Below are 13,073 nucleotides of genomic sequence, written 5' to 3' on the forward strand. Positions count from 1 at the left end.
GTATCTCACTTTGAAAGGAATACCGTATCTCACAGCCTATAACACGCACTGTGATTTTTTAGGTCAGATTTTTATGAAAAGCAATTCGGCTATAGTTCGGGAACTGCCGTTCGGTACGACAACTTACATTTACCACGCACACAACCGTTATAACATTTATTTGAAATATTTTGAAGAAATCACTGACATAGAAATGGTGTAATCCTTTGGCATTGCAGTGGCTCAAAACAGAATAATCATCGATAATCGTAATATAGGCAACAATATCCTCAGCAAAGCCGCTTGCGTTGGTAACGGAGGAAGTTATACCTTCAGCCAACAGGACGCAGTCTGATCTTAGGGCACATTTGCGAGCAAAAACAAGTGCGTCTTACGGGCAGGGAAATGCGGTAAGTAATGGGGCCGAAGTCGTCTGTCTCACCTGTTCGGACGAGTTTGAAGGCGACCGCGGAGTGTGCCTTGAGCGCCTCGTTGAGCGCTGGGTGCGCCAAGTCGCGCAGAGAGAGTTCGCCCGCCATGCCTCTCCTCCAGAGGGCCTCAGCCAGCCGACCCGCTTCCGATGCCCCCTCGCTCACCGCCACCAGCTCCTCCGCCGGGAAGATCACGTACATTCCACCCCCGCCCCCCCACCCCCCGCCCTCCGCGCCCCGCCCCCCTCCAGCGCGACCCCCAACTCAGACCTGCAAGCTGCGTGGGGGCACCCCGAGTGCCCCGCGGAAGATAAACGCCACCACCACCCGGATGGCACCCTCGCGCCCGGCCGACGCCGCGGCTACGGCCGAATCCCGACGCACGCGGTCGGTGCTGGAACTCTCCCCCACTAACTTCGCCGAGACTCGTGGTACGCCGTCGGCGGGAAGGAGACAGGCCGCTTCCCGGCGAGCCCGGGACGACACTCCCGGTAGTCCACGACGCGTCTCCCGCAAAAGGTCCGAGGAGAATTTTCCTTTTTTTTCCTCCGACTTAACCGCAGGTAAAGCAAACTTCGCACCACCGCCGCGTCGACTCACACGCGGCGGGTCCTATCGATCTGCGTGCGGCACTTTCCGCGTGTGTTTTGCGGCTCACGATCAAGAGGACAGAGAGAGAGAGAGAATTCTTCTAAGCCCCCCTTACCACCGCACGCGTGATAAGAGGTTTTTTTCTCTTCGCCGCCAGCAAGGCGTACAGGCCTCACCTCACGTTGCCCCCGAAGAGCTGTAGGAGGACGAGGATGGAACAAAGGAATACAAAGTTCAAAGAGTAAGAAAGTTTGAAACTGGCAAGTTTTCTTCAAATTCGGCGACTTATTAGGATACAGGTACGCACTCGAGAAATGACCAGGGAGGATTTGATGCAGCCCAATAATTTCTGCCCACGTGTGGTCGAATCGCCGATGGCCGTTCCTCACAATGGGTCAAATACACCCGGGAGCGGAGAAAGAAATCACTGACTTGCACACAAGTTGAAAGCACACAAATACACTCTTCGACGTCCCTTGGCCAACTCCTCCGAAGCCTGCTTCGGAAACTCACTATCTCCCTCTCTCTCCACTCCTCTTCGATACAGTTTTTCTTCCCTTTCCCAACACTCCCTCTTGTCTGTCTCCAAGGGAAAAGGTTAGTCGCCCTTTTCGCTGCAGGACGGATTCTTTTCGCGCGACACACAAACACAGCCGGCGCCGCCCGTCAGCTGGGGACAACTCACCGAGCGACACTCTTGGATTGGAAGGGAAAATAAAAGACAGGCGATTAAAACGGATCGAAAATAAATAGTCCACGCTTGCTTAGAGGGGAAAATCGCGAAGCCCCTCCACCACACTCTTCCTCCTCCCACCCCAGACAAGAGTCCGCCACTTCTTTTTCAGATCGCACTCGTGGCCTATTCCTCAAGGCATCCTTCCCATCAGCCCCACTCAAACGACGGACTCGAACCTCATCGTCAGCCGGAGCAGAACCCGACTGACGCCGGGTGGAGCCGCATGGCTAGCTCCGCGGGCCGAAACTTTCGGCCGACCCCCGTCTCTCATCCGGAAAATAATACTTATCCGCGGCGTGGAAGCGCGCACGTTTCTAATTATTATGATTGAAAGAGGAAGGAAAAAATATATGTATAAACATATATAAGTCCGTGAAGAGGAGATGATCAAAATCGGGACTCCGAGAAGGAGAACACGAGGGAAAGACGTGGAGTCTTTCGTGGAAAAAGGGGCCACGGCACGAAGATTAATGTAGAAAAATAGGGTGAGTGGGAATACAACTTCGAAACAGTCGGAGCGACCGAAAACTTCTCCAAAATCTTCTCCTCCTCAATTATAGTCGATGGAAAGAGTACTTTCCGAATCTTCGGGATGAAGGAAAGTTCAAGGTTTCTTTTTCGTACATCCTGAGGAAGAGAAAAATAATATTTTTTCAAATGGATGCGACGATAAAATATTTTTCCCCCGAAAAAAAGGCGAGGTTCCTAAACATGTGAGTAAGAACTATCGCTCGGCTCGTCGTCGTATTTGACGAGGGAGGGCGAAGTGGAGAAGAGGCGACCTCCCTCCTCGCCCGCTTCTACACGACTCACGATCCGCGGCGGCAGCGTCCCTACGGCCGCCAGAAAAGTGGGGGAGTTCCCTCCCCTCCACACCGACCTACCCCCTCCGACGCCCCCCATTCCTCATCCCCCCGACACCCCTCCCACACCCCATTCCCCTTCCATACACGCCTCTACCCTACTAGGTACTGTTACCCTTCCTACCCCATCCGACACACGCTGAAAAAAAACACTTCTTTGCCTCGTCTCCAATACGCTCTTCTCCATTTGTGAAGTCGTCAACTATCCAGGGTGGCAACGCCAAAAAATACATTACAGATTATAAAAATTTATTACAGAATAGACATTATTCCCCTTGACCTTTTTTCTAGGGCTACATCAAGGACAGAGTCTTCACCACACTAGTGGCTGACATTGACGAACTTAAGGCTAGGATAAAAGCTGCTGTGGGTACTGTGACAGAACACATGTTACAAAACATCAGGCGGGAATTGGAATATCGCTTCGACATTCTCCGAACTACCAAGAGTTGAAGTTTACTACCGTAAGTGGTCTTATAAAAACTAGTAACACTGTCCTTTGTAAAAGCATCAAATTTAAATTATTATATCAAATGATGATTCTTTAATACATTTTATAATCAGGGCAAGACTTTATTATCACCCTGTATTTTGTGATATTTATTGAAGAAAAATTATGATCCCGGTATGAAAATTTTGGTGCAAATTTTCATATAGTGAACAACGGTATTTAAGTATTCTACTGGTTAAGGTAGGTTTAATGTTTTGCGTGTTAGTCAAGCCAATCGAGATTGGGCCTCTCCCTCCAGTTCACAATTAAGTTAAACTCTCTTTCATTCTATCAGTAAATCCTCCCTACCCCTTCCTTGATAACTTAACATTCTTCCTTCTAACACGGATTTCAACATCTCCTCCGCGCTCAGTCCTCCGTTCATCTAAATCAGTGTTTCCCAAACTTTTTAGAGCCCCCTTGAATCCATAAACCTATACTCAGCATCCCCTAATCGGTAACTTTAAAATAATAATTAGAATCATAGACTAAATAACCAAATGAGTAACATTGTAATAGTTAAATTAAAAACAATGAATAATCGAATACTTATTTAGAATTCAATACACGTATCGTCTTCATAGCACATTTATGTAAAAGGCGTGATACACAATAAAAGGAACTTAAGTAAGAATATACTTTTAGCATAAAAATAAATCGTCCCCCTGCCGCCTCCTTAGCTCTTTTCGCCCCTACAGAGTAGAACACCGCCCCCCATGGGGCAGTAGCGCCCATTTTGGGAACCGCTGATCTAAACCTTCAATCTCTTCCTTATCTATTCTGGAAGTTTCGTCTCCTTGCCCACCACGTCGTTGTTCCTCTTCCTATCTGTCCAATATACCTTCTACATTTTTTTCCACAACCACACCGCAAAGATATCCAGTGTTTTCTCGTCCTCCTTCCTAATTGTCCACGTTTCCGCATCGTCAAGCGCAACACTCTAGAGTGAACAGGGTAAATCTAGTATTACTTATTACATCTCTATTTAATAAGCGAATTTAGGACCGTCATATTCTCTTTTGCAAATGAACTCGTTAATCGACAATCACACTTAACCATGTTCTGGAGAGTGAAAATGTCCAACAAGGCGAGATTCGAACCCACGATCTTAGGGTACAATTTGGTATGGTTCGGCAAGAACATAACCCCCCTCTCCATCGCAACCGAGCTAACAAAGCTTATGGGCATTTATTGCACTAGACTGCATAAGTGAAGGTAGCCGATGAAGAATCAAGGTGGCGGAAGTGAAAGGAGAGGCGGAGTATTAATTCAACAATTTAACAGTTTATTAAAGCAATTTAAAAGTGATCAATTTAACAATTAATTATGTTTAAATCAGTCAGATACGCGGATGATCAGGCGCTGATTTGCAAGTCGGTGAAAGGGATGTAGGTACATCAGGTGCACTGCACCTGGATTCCTAAGGTAAACAATGCGAGGGAAAAGGAATGTAGATTTATTACAAGAAGACTAAAGGTATGCGATTCTAAAGCCTCACCATCATCAATGGTCAACAGATCCTAAGATTGGATTGAAGCAGCTCCCCACTCAAATCTCCTCTCAGGTAGTCTTTTCACACCTACGTATTTCTTCTCTTCCTCTTATATTCTCTTCTTCCCTTCTCACATACTTCTTTACCTGTCCCAAATACTTTGTTCGACGCTTTCCTTTTCCGGTCTTACCATATATTTGTCCCTCGACGATTTTATTCATCAGGCATTCATGTCTTAATATTACCTTTAAGATTGTTCCGTCTTCTTATTTATGTTTTCATGGGGCTTCTCATTTCTCCTACTCTTCTTAGGACTTGATCCTCATCACTTTCTTGGTCGATCCATTTGATCCTCGTCTTTCTTCTGCACCATCACATTATGATGGCCTACACAGGCCTCTAAAGCCACACGAAAAATAAATTAAGGCTTAGCATAAAAATTTATGGTTAAAAATTGAACAATGGAACTGTACAACTATTTGGGCAAGTGATAAATAGGAAAACGGCCGTATCAGTATGCATATCAAAAATAGAATGGGGTCTGTCACTCAGACCCGACATGTTATTCATGAAGAATTCGGAAGATGGAAGCGAAAAAAGTTTCGGCAAAAAATTCTTTATCAATCAGCCACTCTCTGGCACGTTTCAATAGGAAGACACAAAAGTTGCCGCCCAATTTTCATGAGTCAGTAACGTCATTACAGTTCTTGGTCACTTACTTGTTCTTGGAGAGCCTTTCATCGTGCGAAGGAATCGCTCAAAAGAATGTAAATGATTAATAAACACGCGGGAACGATGGAAGGAGTATCTGAAAACGGTATCCGAATTGGAATGAGATTGTCACATCATCATCAACGCGTCTGAGAAAGAGTAAAGGCCGCCGATTTTTCGTCGCGAATAACTCGAGATGAGTGCAAAGGATAGGAAAACGGTGGAATAATACGGCCATCTTTAACTAATTACGCTATACCACAATCACCAAAACCACAAGGGCATTTTGGACTAGGAAAAAATAGTGACCGAGCTGATTGTATTGAAATCCTGTTCGAATATCTTTGCGGCTGGCCCAGTCGTACAACCTCGTAATGTTTCGAGCGGCGTCGCTTCGCGGCGGGAGGTGGGACCTGCGGCACAAGGGGTGGGTAGAGAGAGAGCCGAGCGTTAGCATGTTTTCTAAAAAAATCAGTAAATGGAACCAAAATACCTTCTCAAAAACCTCTTCCCACTTGGAAACACAGGTAACTTTCTCACGAAGCGTACACCGCAGAAGTCTGAAAGCGACTGGATTTCCTGGAGGCTAGGCTCCTCCTATTGCACTTGGATTCATAGGCGGATCCAGGGGGGACACGGTGTACGTGTCCCAGACCCTCAAAAATATGCAAGATTTTTAATACGGTCCCATTATCATTGCGTTCGTTTTGTATTACGAGATATCCTTGTGCCCCCCCCCCCAGAACAAAATCCTGGATACGGCCTTGCATGTGCCCCCCCCCCCCCCCCAGAAAGAAATCCTGGATCCGCTCCTGCTTGGATTGGTTTTCAGAAAGTCACGTGCCCTTTGCCCTTACCCAAAAACACTTGAGCATGCCCCTCAGTCGCAAAGATATTTGAAATTAACTCTAACGAAAGAGCATTTACGAACAATTAAGAAAAAACCGGTGAAAGGACTGCGGAGAGGAGATTAGAAAGAGGAAAAAAGGAGATTAGTAAGAGGAGACTGCTAGGGTAGATAGCGTAGGTTATATATAAAAATGGAAACGCGAGTCAATCAACACTGCGGCTAATTGAGTGACCTCTCATTCCATCAAGAATTCGTCATTCATTCGCACCATTCCATCAATAACTTGATTACTACATATCTTTCATTTCCAGCAGTTTTTCTTGAAAGTACGTTCTGGTTGAATGGATTGATTTCGCAATCACCCCAATGCTTGTCGAAAGAATCGCCCTCTATCCACTGCCCAGCTTGCGTCGTGGGGACAAGACACTAATCCCCCAGGGAATTCTCAGCACTTACAGGAGATTTTCGGAGACCCAAATAACGATAGTAGATTCGACGATAATCACTAAGTCAAGGAAGTAGATTTGAGTATGGGGAGTTTTTAAAATTCACTACTCCCGCAAGAGATAAATACCACCATATGACTCGCCGGAATTAAAAACCGCCTTAACGTCACTCATTGCAATTAATTACTTGATTTAATTCTCTTTTGAACCGAATAACATTCACAGTTGTATTTAAAGGTCTATCTTTATATTGCTGGTCCTTAATTCGGGATTTTCGGAGATGGGTTTAACAATTTTTGTAGCGGTATTGTGGTGTTCTCAAGGAGAGAGCAAATCCCTGCCACACACGAGCCCGTAACATTGTGGTAGCACCTCAAATTAGTAGACCAGTAGCACATGTTGAATCACTCCCTGCCAAACACTCATTAGGCGGCTCGCGAGCTCACTTTATCTCTTTAAGCACATGCCTGTCCCCACTCAAAAGAGAAAACTGATTATATCTCTAAAAGGTAATCCAAGCTGAATCAGCGCCGGTTCTAGCCCATTTTCTAGAGTAAGCGAGCAACATTCCGCATCTCATTCCCTCAAAAATAACCTGACTGGTAGTAGGGATTCTCTCTGGATATATTTGAACATAATTACAAATTCTTTAGGAATAAGGGTCGAGACTTAAATATCAGCGTGAGCTTATAACGCACTTTCTTCTGAATATTGCATTATGTGAATATTTTGCGGTTTGAATCAACCCTCTACCTTTAACCTCCTTGTTTGATTAGTACTGAACATTGGACTGAGCGCTTTGGCGCCCCGTTTAGATAGGCGCCCTACGCGGCTGCGTATCTACTTTGCTTACTGATTAAACCCTGAGTTTATAATCAAAAGTACAATGGAACTTCTGCTGACGGGCAAATCTCCCTTGAGGATACACTAAAAGCGCCTCCTGCCGCACGAGGGTCTTGTTCGTAGCCGATCTTTATAATACGGAACGACCATTTTACCCCTCTCTTCTCTTTCTCGCTTTTCAAGTCTCGTATCTCGAAGGGTGACCTAATATTTTTTTCAGTTACAATTTTCATCCATTACCATCCTTAATTAGAAAGCAATATTTTTCTTATTAATATTTCATGTTTGATGATTGATGACAAAATATCACTTTCTGTCGCCGTTAATTGCTTTTAAGTACTCTTGCGCAGTAAAAAAGCATGAAAAAAGCTTTTCTCGCGTAAATTTTTACCTATGGACACCTATCGCATGTGGACTCATTTTCATTGACAGATACCGTCCGTAAATGAGAGGTCTAGCTGCATTTAGCTTTTTTAAGTTGAGCGACCTAAGAAGCCGAATCTGAAACATCATGCTCTCGCCTTTGATTCTGAGAATATTCCAAAATAAAATTAAAACCCACGAAAAGTTCACTACGTCGTGGCACTGTCTATGTTAAATACTGTGGAATAATTTGGCGGATAAGGCCGTGATCAACTCAAGTGAAGGAGATTTAAACTGGGTATTAATTAAAAGTTTCCACTATCTTCGGGAAAAAGAGCTAATGAAACTTCAAGTTATCAAACACCCATGTACGTAGATATAATGAAAAAACAAAACGTAGAATCGGCCTGCAGACTAAGATTTAACTGAACTAATACTCTCGATTGATCCCGATAAGATACCTGTCTGATATTACTGAGAAAATACTTGACTATAATGCTGGGTGAGTAGTAAGATAAATTCTTCTAAACGAATGACAGCACATAATAAAAAAACAACACAGCACTACCCGTTCTGACGTCAGAGTCAAGGCCGTCACTTGAACACACTCTAGATAAAATGGAAATTTTTGGAGGTTGCCACTTTCTACAAAAGTATTTAGTTATATTTTCCGATATATTTACATACTTGAACGAATTGAAATACAAATTAGTTCTAAACTTAGGGCCTATTTTACACGCTTTTGGTACGTTATAATCCAATGGCAGATCCAGAGAGGGGCTACACGCCCCCTTTGGGTATCTAATTTACACTAGGTAGAATGGTAATTTTGTTCGGACCCCAACTAATGCTGGGAGATTACCACCCAAGAAGCCCCCCCCCCCTGTCCCGATCTTGAATCCGCCACTGACAATTAGTACATCCAAAGAATATTGGAATCCGGCTAGTCTACCCTTCCGAAGAGGAACGCGATCACGGTTAACAGCGACCCCATTCGAAAGGCGGAGTATATAGAGTAAATCGTGCCCTGCCCAACACACTAATTCCCGCATTAGGATCACAAAATGAATTTTTTGTCACCGTCAGGTTGAGAAATCGGGCCCTCTGGAAGGGACCCTCACTTAGAAGTGTGCGCCGCGGCCTCGTCGTTTAAATTTGATGGAGGCGGGTCCGGGCACATCTTTTGCAGCCCACGTCGGCTTCCACGCCGATAGTCTTATCAACGCGAATTGGTCCGTAAATATTTGATAATAATTGAGTGCCAAAATTGAATATCTTGTATGTATCTAGTATATTCTGAGAGATTTACGATCTTCTTTTTAGCAGACAGTGGCGTAGCCATGAATTTCGTTCGGGCGGGGGATCCGGGAAAAACTTTTCAAAAACAAAGTACTAATTAGAGGGTTATAAGGTAATTTCAACATTTTCTATAATCGAAAAAACGTCATTTTCCTGATAAATCTTTTGTAAATTTATGATTTTTCAATATTTTGTTTTAATTTATGATGAATCCAAGTAATTGTGTTTTTATATTTCGGGGGTGGGTCTGGACCACCCCTTCGCTAGTCGCAGACTGCGCTGCGGCGTGGATTGTTAACAGCGGCGCGGTGGCATCCAGGGGCGCAGCTAGGAATTAAGGCTGGGGGAGGTTTAGGTGCAACTAATACCGGGGTGTGTGGGGTGTAGAGTACCCACCAGGATAATCGGTAGGTGCGAGATTAACCCTTAACCGGTGACGTGCGGTCTGAGAGACCGCTGCGTTTGTAAAATTATGAATATTTTCAAAATTGCTATTTCAAAATATCTATAATCCTCGTGAGCGTCATAATTTTATATAATAAGAACATAGCTCTCTTGAAATTTAACGTCTTTAGTATTTATTTCTGAAAATTTGCAACTGAATTTTAGTAGCGGTCTGTGAGACCACACGTAGCTAAATTGGAAAAAAACCGATATACGTAAAGCTGGTGGAAATGATTCAAATAGTTATTAAAAACAATTCCTAGTGATCTTTCAGTAATAGTAATAATTAATAATTTCTAAGGAAGTATTTTTATTTGCATAACGTGGATAATTAAGTGCCTAATCAAAAAAAAGTACCATAATAAAAGTAATAACTCAAGTGTTTTGATATCAGTTTTCATTGATCCTGTTTCAAATAACAATTTTTACTGAAAATTTTGGTTCGTATTGGGAATGCATAATATTAAATATAAGTTTTATAATAGTTGAGAAGTCAATGAAACATTAAACTGAGCAATAAAAATGACTTTGCAACGTTTTACGAATTTTTGTTTTATTGCGGTCTCCCAGACCACACGTCACTGGTAGTGTAACAAGAATTGCACGTCACTGGTTAAGGGTTAATAAATTGCGGAATTTTAAGATAAATGGTTCAAAATGGTGAGTTTTACGGCTTTCTGAGGGATATTTTATTATTCCTTACACTATGCCATTAGTAATATCAATCCAATTAAGTAAAATGGGTTAAACTTCAAAATTTCTCTGAGCTCTGGGGGGGTTTTATCCCCCAAACCCCCCCCCCCCCCCACCCTCGCTGCGCCACTGGTGGCATCCACCAACTCATCTCAACTAACACTCCTTCCTTCACATTCTCTGCGCGGAAGTCTCGCGCTCCGTTTTTACCGCCAGGTGGATGGCGATGACCGGTAGATGGCGAAAAGAGAGCACCCGCATTTGAAGTCTTTAAGCGATGGGAGCGGATGAAAGCGCTTAGGGATCACCTCGGCCGAGTTTGCACGGAAGAAAAAAAAGTCTGAATGAGCAAGGAAGTCAAAGAACGCCGTTGGACCGCGGTGAGGGACGTACTCTCCCACAGTGCGCAGGAGATGACAAAGAGGAAGGAAGTGACCCGCACATAAAAGAATGGAAACAGGCGATCAGGCATTATATTACTATTTAAGCACAGTGAAACCTCTATTCGCGGACGTCTCTGACTTACGGACACCTCTGGCTTAAGGACAGTTCCCAGGCAGAAGGGTGTGCATCTGTATAAGAATGGAACATCTAATATAACGCTCCCACTAACGGAATTGGATACTTTTTAGGCATAATTTTACTCTATTATGCACACAATTGCCATGGGTTTTCTGACCAATCTCTCAAAATTTGAGCTTTTTAAATAAAAGTATTTCATTCACCTGGCTTTCATTCCTACACTATTACACTTGCGAGGTAACATTAAGCGTAAAAATGAGGTTTTCTTTAGGTTACCTCCAAATTATTTTTCCCAATGATGACACATTTATTTTAAGTCCATTAAGATTGAAGGATGTCTGGCGATCTTAAAATACAGGGGCTAGTGATCACGGAGACTAGTTCAGATTTTAGTTTCCGAATGAATGAATCCAACCACAAAAGCAGGCTAGCCGTGAGTCGGGGGTCGACGTCGGTCGAGAGGTGGGAGGGAATGGAGCGGGAGGAATAGCACGTGGTGACAGGAATCCTTACGAATTTGCACGGGTGAAGTCTCTTCTTTCGGAGATCCTGGATGCTAATGCAGTGGCGGATCTATGGGGATTTATTGCCCCATTCCCCCCCATTGGGTCAAAAACCACATCAGATAAAATCGTAACTTTTAGGGGTTGCCACTTTGTACAAAAATGAGTACTTATATTTTTCGATATATTTACCTACCTTAACGAATTGAAATTAGCTCAACTTAGGGCCACTTTTACACGCTTATGGTATGTTACAGTCCAGTGGCAGATCCAGAGGGGGGCTACAGCCCCCCTACCCCCTTTGGGTATCCAATTTACACCAAATAGAATGGTAATTTTGCTCGGACCCCCACTACTGCTGGGAGATGCTTATGCAGGGTGGCGGCGGCGATTACAATGAGCGGCTTGCAATGACTCTCACCACTTCATAGCCCTTTGAAGAAATCCCGAACCTCGAGAGACGTTTCCCATGCACATTGGCTTTCTCCACCTCTCTCTCTTTCTCCTCCTCATTCATCGAGTCAGTCCGTTTCTTGCCTCCTGACTCCTTTTGCAGATGATGGCCGTCTTACTTGGCTCTGGAATAATGCTCACACTATAAGTAGTGTTCAACCAGCGTTTATAGCAGTGTTAAAGCAGAAATGCCTATCCAGGCAATATGTCTAAGGGCCGTTTTACACGGGAAACATCATTGCGCAGGCTAGCACTGCAAAAATGTTGAAACTGCGATAATGCAAGCTTGAGATTACAGCAGGGGCTATTTTGCCGTCTCGCATGTGTCCTAGCAATTCACCGCTTTACATGACGCAATTTTGATTGCACCTATGCACATTCGTCAGATTGACTATTTTTTCGTCGGTCTGAGCAAGCGTTATACGCCCTTTCCAGAATGCCTAACTTTGCCTAGTTTGCACTACTTCGATGGTCTTCTCCGCCGGGATTTTCGAAATGTGGTTCACGACACTCACTCAAACTATCACTCGTTTTTTTCACTTACTCTCACAAATATACATTTTTAAATTTGAAAAACACAAATGAATTAATAGATCTTACAATTTTCTGCTGCCAAAATCACTGACTTCCATCGATCGGAGAAAGATGGAAGATACGGGTCATCTAAATACGGATTTTCATCCCATCTACAAATCCTATATAAATTCTTCCTCCCCTATTCCACTTACCTTACGTTGTTCCCTCTAAGGTGGTTTTTAACATCACCTTCAATACGGACTTGCTCCACCCAAAAGCTCTGTCGCATATGTAAATCATCCAGAGATCACCAATCTTCGCCCACCATGTACGATACAAGGTCGTTCCATTGCCCCCCATTCTTCTACACCGCTCAAGAATTAAAGAACATAAATGCGATGACCTTTCCCTTGGGTTACAACTTTGTCGCGATGGAAAAATTTGGGAAGGAAGGAGAGGTAGGCGCATTCTACGCAAAAGTTAAGTCGCTATCAGGCTGCTGAGGACAAGTCATTTAAAAATTAAGGCTAAGGATGGAAGGATGCCATCCGAGCGAGAAGAATTACAGAGTATATGGAAGGAATACATGGAGGATCTACAGATAGATAGACCCTAGAGGAGGATGGGGAACCCAGACGCAGAATCAAGGGAGCCCTCAGGATTATGAAGGCTAGGAAAGCAGTAGGTATGGACAACATCCCGTATGAACTTCTGAAGAATCTAGTGAGAGGTGGTAAGAGAAGGTTTTTCGAACCAATACGCAAGATCTAAGTGGAGGGATGTTGGCCGGAGGATTTTGTGAAGTCGGTTCTAATTCCGCTACCGAAAAAGAAGAAAGTGCTTGAAGG

This window comes from Ischnura elegans, chromosome 1 (assembly GCF_921293095.1).
Source record: "Ischnura elegans chromosome 1, ioIscEleg1.1, whole genome shotgun sequence".
NCBI classification, from domain to species: domain Eukaryota; kingdom Metazoa; phylum Arthropoda; class Insecta; order Odonata; family Coenagrionidae; genus Ischnura; species Ischnura elegans.